Raw genomic sequence first — 11,072 nt, 5'->3', positions numbered from 1 at the left:
AATGTGAACTTTTTTAAAAAAATTAAAGTATGACGTATGAAGTTGTAGCAATGTCTAAAGTATACTTATTAAGGGTGTGTTTGGAATGAAGAATTTTTTTTTCAAAAATATTTTTCTTAAAAAAATAGAAAATATTTTCCATTTTTTTCAATTTTTATTTTCATAACTTTTTACTTTTTTTTTTTTTTGCTTTCTTTTTTCCTTTTTCGGTTCTTTCTTTTTGCCTTTTTTCTCTCTTCTATCTTTAATTTCTATTTCTCTATTTTCTTCTTTTTTTCCTTTTTAAATTTTTCTTTCTCATTTTTTTTATATTTTTTCTTTTTCTCCCCCCCTTTTTTTTTTTTTTTTTTTTTTTCTTTTTTTTTTTTCTTTCTCTTCTATCTCTAACTTCTATTCCTCTTTATTCTTTTATTTTTTTTTATATTTTTTTCTTTCTTCTTTTCTAATTATTTTTGTACTTTTGAAAAATATTATTACGTCGAGCACAAAAAATACCACAATCGCTTATTGTATTTTTATGTGCACCATCATTTATATTTTTATATTCATTGACACAATTGTGTTTGTATTTTATAGTTTGCACTTGTATGAGTATTTTTATTTTATAGTTCATGCTATTATTTATATTTTTATATTTATTGATATAATTGTATTTTTATTTTATAGTTCATGCTATCATTTATATTTTTATTTTTATCGATATAATTGTATCAAATATGATAAATGTTTATAAAACTTGAACTATCTAAATACAAATGGTTCTTGTTTATATACAAATACAAGTGATAAATTTGATATACAAATACTAATGATACATTTGTATAAATGATGTGTGCATATTTGTATATTTTAGACTCAAACAAATACAATAAATTCATACACTTGTTTGTGTACAAATACAAATAATAAGTTATAAATATTTACATTTAAACTATTCAAATACAAATAATAAATTTATTTGAAGTATATAGTATGATAAAAATAAACATAAAATACAACAAAAAAATGAGAGAAAAAAATATAAAAAAAATGATAAAAAACGAATAAACGGACAAAGCAAAATGAAAAATAAAATACAAAAAGGGGGAAAATGACAAAAAATGTAACAAAATGAAAAAAATAAAGAAAAAACAAAAATGCAAAAAAATGGAAAAGAAAAAATGAGAACGAAAAAAGAAAAAAAAGGAAAAGAAAAAAAAAGAGAAAAAGAGTAAGTTAAGGGAGAAATAAAAAAGAGAGGTTATGGAGTGTATTTAATTAGCAAGAGAGCCTATGGATTGTAATTAATCAAAACTTAGGCTAAATTAAATAATTAAAAACTTATGTTTGCTAAGTCATTTAGTTTTTTCTTGTAATATAAGAGTATTTTTGTCTTTACATAATAAGGCGTAACGGATAATATGGATATCTATATTATCCATTGGGTTTATCCATTTTATTCATAAACAAATATGGGTTGGGTTGGATATTTTATCCATATTAACGACCCACTTTTAACCCGCCCATATTCGACTCAACCCTTCCGTTTGCCACCCCTAGCTGCATACAATACATCCTTGTGGTGGGGTCCTTCCTTATATCCTGCGCATAGCGGTAGCTTTAGTGCTCTGGGTTGCCTAAGTTAGTGAGCTATGGGGAGCATCCTTGGTGGTTTTGACCCTCTGTCATTCTCCAGAATCTAATACTAACTCAAATGGTTTTTTCCCTTTTTTAAATTAGAGATACCTCTCTATTTTTCTTCTCTTGTTACTCTTTCCATTCAGTTTATGCTTATCCAGCTGTGAAGATTATCGTATGTGGAAGATCAATCAGACATTTTTCCGCTGAGCTGAAGAAAACCGCATTTCAGCGTGGAAGCTGCTACGAAGAAGGAACTGTAAGTTGTGCAAGAATAGTATGTACATTAGTCATAACCTCTGTATCTGTTTTATCAGTAATTGAGCATTTGTGCGGCTTTTTTCTGATAATATGGTCTTGTTTGTTGTATGTGTATCTTCGGGTGGGGGTTCGGGGGAGGGGGAGCTTTTGGTCTCTGAATTTATACATCTTGATTAACTGTGACCAACTGCTAGTAACCAACTACTCACCCGCACACTCCATTGTATATTAAGTGAGAGCAAGCCAGTCTCACCAATGGGTGTTGGTGGGTGGAGCCAGGAATTTATTCAACGGGATTTTTGAAATAATATAAGAATGTCACACTTGGGACTTGGAAGTTATAAACTAAATCGATTTTTGAACCTTTTTGACCCTACACTAGAATCTTGGCTATATTTCAAGGGAAAGTTTATATACAACCAAAGAAACCATTTTTCCATGCAGAGTATAACTCCAACATAGGGGATTCTAGCTCCGCCCCTGGTGATGGTGAAACTAGAGCCCATGACAACTGCATCAACTGCGAAATGATTACTGTCGATACTTCTGTGGTGTAGCTGCAAGAAGTCAAGAAGTTGCCATTTGCAATAGTTATATGCAGAAAGAAATTCAATCATGCTGTGTAGGCTCTAAATACTAAGCTAATTGACAGGTCATTATGTGTCGGTGTTACTCAATTGCAGGAATCACAAGGATTTGAGGATCGATTCATTGTCCAGGATAATTTTGAGGATACAATCTATGGAGAGAACAAGAAAACACAGAGAGATGGGTGTGTTTGGTATGATGGAAAATGTTTTCCTAGAAAATAAGTTGATTTTCTGCTTATTTTCTCATGTTTGGAAAATATTTTCCAAAAAATATTTTATGGTGTGTTTGGTTGATGAATAGAAAATATTTTTCTAAAAAATGTTTTTAGTTGTTTGAGTGGTGAGAGGAAAAAATATTTTTTTGAAAAATACTACTTAACAATTAACTAGTATATCAAACAACTCAACATTTTGTCGGTACTAATTTAAGCATAGCAAATAATATTAATATCGAGTATCAAAATATTATAAGAAGTTAAAATTTAAGCAACTAATACCTACATAATTCAAGCTTCCTAATCAATGCTCACAAATGCACAAAAGAGAAATTTGAAAGTAAATACACGATATACTATCCAAAACAAAAGAACGGAGAGAAGTTTGTAAGCAAATACACGATATATTATAAAAAACAAAAGCGTGCGAATAATAGTTGCTTCTAAATCCTATGAAGCTAAACCAACCAAATTGGTGTCACTATTGTTGTTGCTTGAATCGTTGCAACCACACCTTACGAAGATTTTGATTTTTGACCATGAATGCCTTAGCTAGAGTGTTGCTTTGCACCAAATAATCAAAAGCATCACCGAGGAACTCTTTATTATAACCTTCCATTGCGATAACTTCTTGATACAACTTTGTCACATCTAGATGACTATCAATCATTCTACCGGTTACCGTTGTCACTTCTCCAAACTTTATTGATATATCACCTACGACATCTTGCACTTCAAAAGAACGTTTTCTTTTGCGACTTGCCTTGATTTGAGAAGCTTCGGTTACTTGCACATCCTTTTCGATGGATGGTCCTTCAAGGTCATTATCATTATCTTTCTTAGAAAAACTATCAAAATCTATATCTTCGAATGATGTAGCACAATCTCCCTTATCCCGATCATTTCCACACACAAGAGACATTTTGTCAAACATTTCAATATTTTTGTTGACGAACTTGTCATAATTGAGATATGCCTACAATACAAAGAGTAGAAATGAGATAGAGAGGCTGTTTCCAAAAGACTCCCGGCTCAAAATAGAACAATGCTCAATATAAGACAATCTAGACAAGGCATAGTCAAAGGATAAAATATCATAAAAGATCAGGCATAGTCAAAGGACAAAATATCATAGAAGATAAGGCAAAGGATAAAATATCATAGAAATCAATATATCCAATAATATCATATAGAAGATACACCAAGTAGTACAACAAAAGATACAACGTCCTCAACTCAACCTCCTAATGGCAAGCAACAAAGCAAATAGGTCACAAACATAGTGCAAAATTATTAGCGATAAGTTTCTCCCAGTGATAAATGGTTCATTTGAAGTTTGTTAACTCTTGAGAAGTGTGAAAGAACATATTTCTGCACTAAAGAAAGAGTGCAGAGGGTCAATTTTAACTACTTGCAAGACAAATGAAGAAAGGTTGCAAGGTGCTATAAATACTTCACTCCAGAGTGCAGATGCATAATTCCAACTTACACCTACAGGCTGATTACTGAAGTGAAAGATCCCTGTCGTTAAACTCAATGTAAAAGCAACTGACAATGCTCGACCACACAAGAAAAGAGAAAGCAGAAGAGAAAAAATGGACACAATTGAGAGGACAATGTGATGCATTGTAATATTCTTTCCTTTTCACTAGTAAATAGGAGTATCTACAGCTACTGAGCTACCTGTATCTTCGTACTTGCAATTGATTAGAAGTTCATAGACAACAATCAACAATACTGGTGAAAATTTTAACTATAAGGAGCTTAGGGATGGATTAAAGTATTAATGATTAAGTTAGGGAGTTGGTGACACCTGCTCGCCTATTGTTAGGGCCATATTCAGAATTTTAAGGAAAAAACACAAAGTTTTCCAAAAATCTCAGTTAAACGCTCAAAAGTCCTACAGAATGTAACCTAATTTTGATATAGTTACAGACAGGACAATCTGAAATTTATCATCTCAAGATCATCATCTCCAGGATTTAAGGGTAAATCAGTGACCTATGAGCATATCCAGAGCTTTAAGTGGGGTTACAGCTTACCAAAGGCCTTTCGGTTTTTATTAAGTCTTAGATCTAGTTACAAACCCCTACATGACCTAATCTAGAAAGCACCTAAATAGAGTAAACAATAACAACTTCGAAAGATATCCTACCAAAAGAATGTTCTGTGATTAAAATCACAGAGACCGTCAAGGTCAAACAAGGATGGTCTACTTAACACACCAGCAGTACTTAACAATGGGAAACATTAATAGCAGAGCCAAGAGACAAGGAAACAGAACATACAGAAAAGTTAAGTTAACTGGAAAATGTTGACCATAAAACAAAAAAGAGGAAGAAAGCACTTCTTTACTTCAAAATTTCTGGAAATTTGATAGCTAATAATTAAAAGAATGCAAATCAGTAGGCAGTGACGGACCCAGGAATTCAAGGTTGTGGGTGCTCAAAAAAATAGTATGTAGTTGCAGGGATTCGAACCTAGAAAACTAGACATGAGAGTCACATCCTCAAGCCACTCCATCAAACCATATGTTTGTTCTTTGGGTGCTTTTTAATAAATTATACCATTTATTCTGTGTTTCTTATATAATTATACCTAATCTACGTCGAATTTAGTAGGTGCCGGAGCACCTCAAAATTACACATGGGTCCGCCCCTGTCAGCAGGGAAGGGGCTTGGATAGGCAGTGGTAGCTCTGTCATTGAGAATCATGATATTATCATGTCTATTAAGAAATCATAAATGAAAATGCAAGTCGGTGCTACCAAAATATACTATAATTAATTTTCACTAGCTTTAGTTCAAATAAGTTCGACACATGTCGCTGAGGCACTCCATCGTTGGAGACCATATGTTTTGAATGCTGGAAGGCAACAACAACAACATACCCAATGTAATCGTGGGACAATCTAGGCAGTCATACTGCTTAAACTATATTACATCTTATCGAGAGTAAAAACAAAAAGAAGAGAACTCTTCTTGGAATTGGTCGTGTTCCAATCGATAAGAAGAGCTCCTTAAATAGGAGTCATAGGTGATAAGGGTAAACAATTATTCTATACTCCTGACAAGGTAAGTAAATATTCTACCACAATACAAAATATTATATGCTATCCTAGCAATATTTATGATATATTCTCCAGTATTTCATTAACTCCATTCAATGAATATAGAGATGTTACAAATCTAAATACGACTAGCTTCATGAATTTTATCAAATTTTATATTCGAGAAAATTCTCGAGGACAGTGATGCATGGTTCCAGACTCGTCCACCCCTCTACCCTTCTCAATATTAACTCCAAGTTTTTTTTTACGATAGGATTCTAACATATGGCGTGCACCTAATCCACACAGCATGTGTTACAAACTTACCATTAGACTAAAGCCCTTGGGGCGTCAACGTAGATGCTCTCTAAGACTAGATGGACTCTTGATGACACATTTATTCCTACACAAACATATGTGTCTCATTTTTTCCTAATATGTGAAATAAAACATATATGTTGCTAACTAGAATTAAAAGAACTTCTGGTTGAATTAAATGCTTCGTCACACCCAGAGAAACAGGTGCAATTGTTCACGCACTAACCCCAAAAATCAAACAATCATCCAAGAGCTGAGCTCATATGGTTCTGCTTCACAACAAATACCCTCCCAATTCCAATTCCAATCCAATCTAATATACACACATCATCAGAAATTCTTCCAATTAAACAAACTCCAATAATTACTAACAAATTACAGGAGAACATCAAGGTCTAAAACTATTGCTTACCTGAATATGGACTGCATAGACTTTGGGACTGGCTGCAATCATCTTCAAGTTGTCATTGTCATCCCATCCAGGACCACTTTTGTTTAGTAGAGTTTGGATTGTACTCCAAGTGTTTCTTATTGTTTTAAGATGATTCTCCAAATGCTTAGATGAACAACCCATTCCTAGTTCGTTAATGGCATTCGAAACACGTTTAAATGAGTTGGCCTTAAACTGATTCGTCGATTTATTCCCTTACTTTACTTCATTGGCTAGAATCTCCAACATCAAATATTCCATTGGTTTTGATCATCTAAATTGCCTCTCTCCTTTTTCCCCATGATTTACTGTTACAAGTCAAGAAACTACGTGAATAATTCATACTCAACAGAACACAAATACAAATTAGCAGAAACTTGTGAACTCTGTATATACCAAATAAAAATAGCAGTAAAAAGAACACTCAAAGCTAATAGAAAAACAATAATGAGCCATAGAAGTATTTCTTTCATACAGGATCTGGCCAATTACTACAACAAGACGAAGAAATAAGAAAATATCAAAAGCAAAATCAAGCAGCATTATCTATTTAGCTATCGAAGTTTCTTACTTAATACACTAAAGTCCCTCATTCCTCCGCCTATCATAATTTACATACATGGCATGAGCAATTGCATCTCTTTTTGATGACCATTGTCTAGCTTCTTTAGGCCTTTCTCTTTGTGTTTGATAGTTTTGACTTCCTTGAGAATTTTGAGTAATTTGAGCATTTTGAGGTTGAACTACTGCTTCAACATCTACTTCTTGTATTATCATTTCATTTAGCTCCAAATCAACTATGTGATTATGTAAAATGCACGACGTTAATACCACATTCACTTGTGTCTTAAAGTCCCAAAAATGTTCATTGTCAATCACACGAAATCGTCTCTTTAGAATAGCAAGGGCACGTTCAATCGAGGATCTCAGCGATGCATGACGAAGATTGAATAGTTTTTTTTCATTTTGGGGAGAACAATCACTATACTCTTGCAAGTGAAAGTATATTCCATGATAAGGAGGAATAAACCCTTTACAAAGTCCATATCCCGCATCTACAAGATACAAAGTCAAACTAAAGTTAATTAATATACATTGTTCACCTACTTTTCATATAAACTACTTTATATTGAATAAGATACCTTGTGGGATTTGGAGACCATGTGGTCTCTCCAATGCATCCTTTAATATGCGAGAATCATGTGCAGATCCTTCCCAACCAGCAAGCGCATACGTGAACTTCAAATTAAAGTTAATGACAGCTAATACATTTTGTGTTGTTATGCCTTTTTGACCACACAATCTATTTTGTTGCTCAATAGGAACAGATGCAAGCATATGTGTTCCATTTATTGCTCCTACACAATCCTATATAAAACTTAAGTCAATAATATGTAGTATTTTTAATAAAATGACTTAAAATATAAAATTTTAGTATGTCACTTATGGTAAACCAGGGATAATACCGATGGTTGTTCATTATCTCCGGTTGGATGGTTCTATCCGATGATTTTATAAGGATTGGATAGAGTTTCAAAACTGCTTGAAGTACAGTGTGGAAGCATCGATGAATAGACTCGATTAACCTATAAAAGTATGATCCAATCTTCCGAATCTTTCATTAAAACCAACAATCTCTAAAAATATCAGCACTTGTTCTTGAATAGACATAACAGACATATTTTTGGTTGAACACAAGAAACTATTCCTTCTAAGAGCATTACATAGTTCATAAAACACATGCTTACTCATTCTTATCTGACCTACACAATGAACATCACTTCCATTCAAAATACTATTCATGTAAAATTCTCTTTCTTGGTCTTTATTAACATATGGTTCTCTAGGAAAATGAAGGAAAACAAGTCACCATGGAAAATGTTTTCTCAAAAAATATTTATAACCATACAAGGAAAAATGAGAAAATGTTTTCTAGAAAACATTTTCCATCATACCAAACACATCCAGAGAGAATTGAGAGAGAGAGAGAGATTGTGTTTATTTCATATATGATTGTAACCGAATAATTACATACCCTATTTATAGAAGATACCATTTGATTAACTCAACTGAAATAGTTGCAGCTAACAGACAACTAACTAACTGTTACTAACTAATTTCTAGACTACCACTACTGTACTAACTACTTGTATTCCCCCTTAATACATGATCCTTGTCCTCAAGGATTAAAAGATGGAAAATGAGCTTTCAACATATTAAAAATTCCTAGGTAGCTATATCAGCAGGAAGATCAAGCCACTTTACTAACACCTATGAGCAATGGCTTTATTGCCTTTCTTAACCATTCTTCTTTACAAAGCAACCTCAGGAAGAGGACAATTTAGATTAGCCATTTCCATAATAGGAGGATAAGTGATAGTAAAAGGAACTTCATAACACCTTTTCAACAAGGACACATGCATTATAGGATGGATCATGGTAGAACTAAGCAACAAAAGAGTGTAGGCCATAGGTCCAACCTTTTTAATGATTTGAAAGGGGTCATAATACTTAGCAGCCAATTTATGGGTAGAGTGATTAGAGATAGTATCCTGCTTATAAGTTGGAATTTAAAGTAGACCCAATTACCAACATCAAAATGTCTATTACTTCTATGTGAATCTGCCTGTCACTTCATTCTTAATTGAGCCTTGAGTAAGTGGTGTTTCAGGAGTTGCAACTTAAGCTCTCCATTAAGTAATATAGAGTCCACCTCAGCAAAAATTGATTCATCTGATAGATAAGGATAAGGAAGATGTATAGGAGGAGGTCACCCATATAATGCCTCATAAGGAGTAGTCTGAATAGCAGAGTGAAAATAAGTATTGTACCAATACTCGTCCATAGGTAATGTACGTAATACCTCATACTTTTCCTAGCTTAAATTCATCCCTAGAATGTCAAGAATTTGCTTCAAAGATGAATACCATTTATTTCATGCGGTATTTCAAGATTTTGACTTTTTATTGTGTGAAAAATTGAATAAACTTTCCATCGATACCAAATTCGCCTAAATCCGACACTCGGTTGAGAAGTTAGAGCATTTTTAAGTTGACAGTGTGTCACCTGGACTCTCAGCGCGTTGCGGAAGAGGCAAAAATGGCAATTGTCAATTACAGTAGACCTCTACGATATTGGCCCATCGTGGAGAGGTCCATTTTCCCATTTGTCAATTTCCAGTAGTCCAATACTCTAGTGGCGCATCGCGCCGAAGGCCAAAATGGCATCTCTATAGGGCACCACGATGGTGGCACATCGTGTTGAAGTTTCAGGTCCCTATTGTCAAAATATAGTGGGACAAAGCGATAGCTCCGCATCACGGAGACCCCCAATTTCCCGGTCGTCAAATTCTAATGAGCTACCGCGATAGTGGCGCGTTGCAGTGGCCCATTAAATCAGGACCCCAGTTCATTTTTTCAGTTTTGTTTAGGGGTTTAAAAAGGGTATTTTGGATAATTTCCAAGCCCCCAGTTCCATCCAAACACAAGATTTAAGCCTATTACAAGCATTTTATGCTTATATTCATTAAAGTTTCTCTCAAGCAAAACCCTAAGCTTCAACATTCAACTTCAAGAATCCCCAAGATTTCACCATTTTTTAAAAAAATTAATTCAAGATTCAAAGTTCCCAATTCAAGAATTCCAAGAATCATCATTCAAGAGCACAAATAGAATCCCAAAAGCAAACTTGTTCATCTTGTTCATCATCCAAGGTATGCGGAGTTTTGAACAAGGATAAATCTTTCATCCTTGTGCCCAAAAACTTACTTTAAATTATAAATTGCTGAGTTTTGTATGATTTCCCATGAAATTTAAGTTAGGGTTTATACCCAATGTTGCTAATTGCATGATTTTGAAATTTTAAGTGATTTGGATATTGAATTACACGTCTACTTTCGAAAAATTAATGCATATAATGATATTTTTTAGATTTTGAGTTGAATTATGAATATTTGTGTTATCAAACATGAACCTTATGGTGTTTGACATGAAATTGAAGCATGGGTCATTAAGCCCAAGTTTGTATGTTGACATTTCAAGAATGACTATGTTTTAAGCATCCCATGATTAGCTATTTTCAGATTTTGATAAAGAAAGTTGATCTATTGATCCAAGCTAAAATAGGAATCCACATTATTCGTAAAGTTTATGATTTAAAGCAAAGAAAAGCTAAATTGGTTTTCCTTATAAATCCTTGTGCTGTTTTAAGGTGGATTTCCTAAAAGTTCTGAGCAATAAGTATGGGAGTAGTATTTAGCACCGAGTTGGGTATGATTCCAAGGTCTCATGCCCCAGAACTAAGTACCACCGTAGGTTTATGATTGCCCATAGTGGGCTAAGATAGTGATAACTCAAGCTAAGATTCTATTCCGATGGAAATGGTAGAATAGATCTCCCTAACGTGGGCAAGACGTTAGACTCTATGTCAGCTCACATGGTTTATGTCGGTTAGAAGAAACTCTCAAAGTTCCAAGTTTCCAAAGCGCCTAAAGTCTCTAAGTTTCAAAGGAAAAGAATGGTAGAAAAGCTTTTATAGTATTTTGCGGAGAAATTTTGACTTTTTGAGAGTCGCCACTTAATTTTGAAAAGGCA

At 33.6% G+C, this 11,072-nt stretch overlaps 1 long non-coding RNA gene and 1 pseudogene across 1 annotated transcript; one reads left to right on the top strand and one right to left on the bottom strand.

The window, feature by feature from the left end:
* The first annotated feature begins 6 nt into the window (after positions 1 to 6).
* On the top strand, positions 7 to 4,408 carry LOC124900012. The gene is made up of 2 exons (XR_007057578.1): positions 7 to 1,876; positions 2,323 to 4,408. It is a non-coding gene; the product is annotated as an uncharacterized LOC124900012 (long non-coding RNA).
* Positions 3,165 to 6,870, bottom strand: LOC107876334 (annotated as a pseudogene).
* Between the last annotated feature and the right edge of the window lie 4,202 nt (positions 6,871 to 11,072).

The sequence above is a fragment of the Capsicum annuum genome, chromosome 7, assembly GCF_002878395.1.
Source record: "Capsicum annuum cultivar UCD-10X-F1 chromosome 7, UCD10Xv1.1, whole genome shotgun sequence".
Taxonomy (NCBI): Eukaryota; Viridiplantae; Streptophyta; class Magnoliopsida; order Solanales; family Solanaceae; genus Capsicum; species Capsicum annuum.
This window is presented reverse-complemented; position numbering and strand designations above follow the sequence as displayed.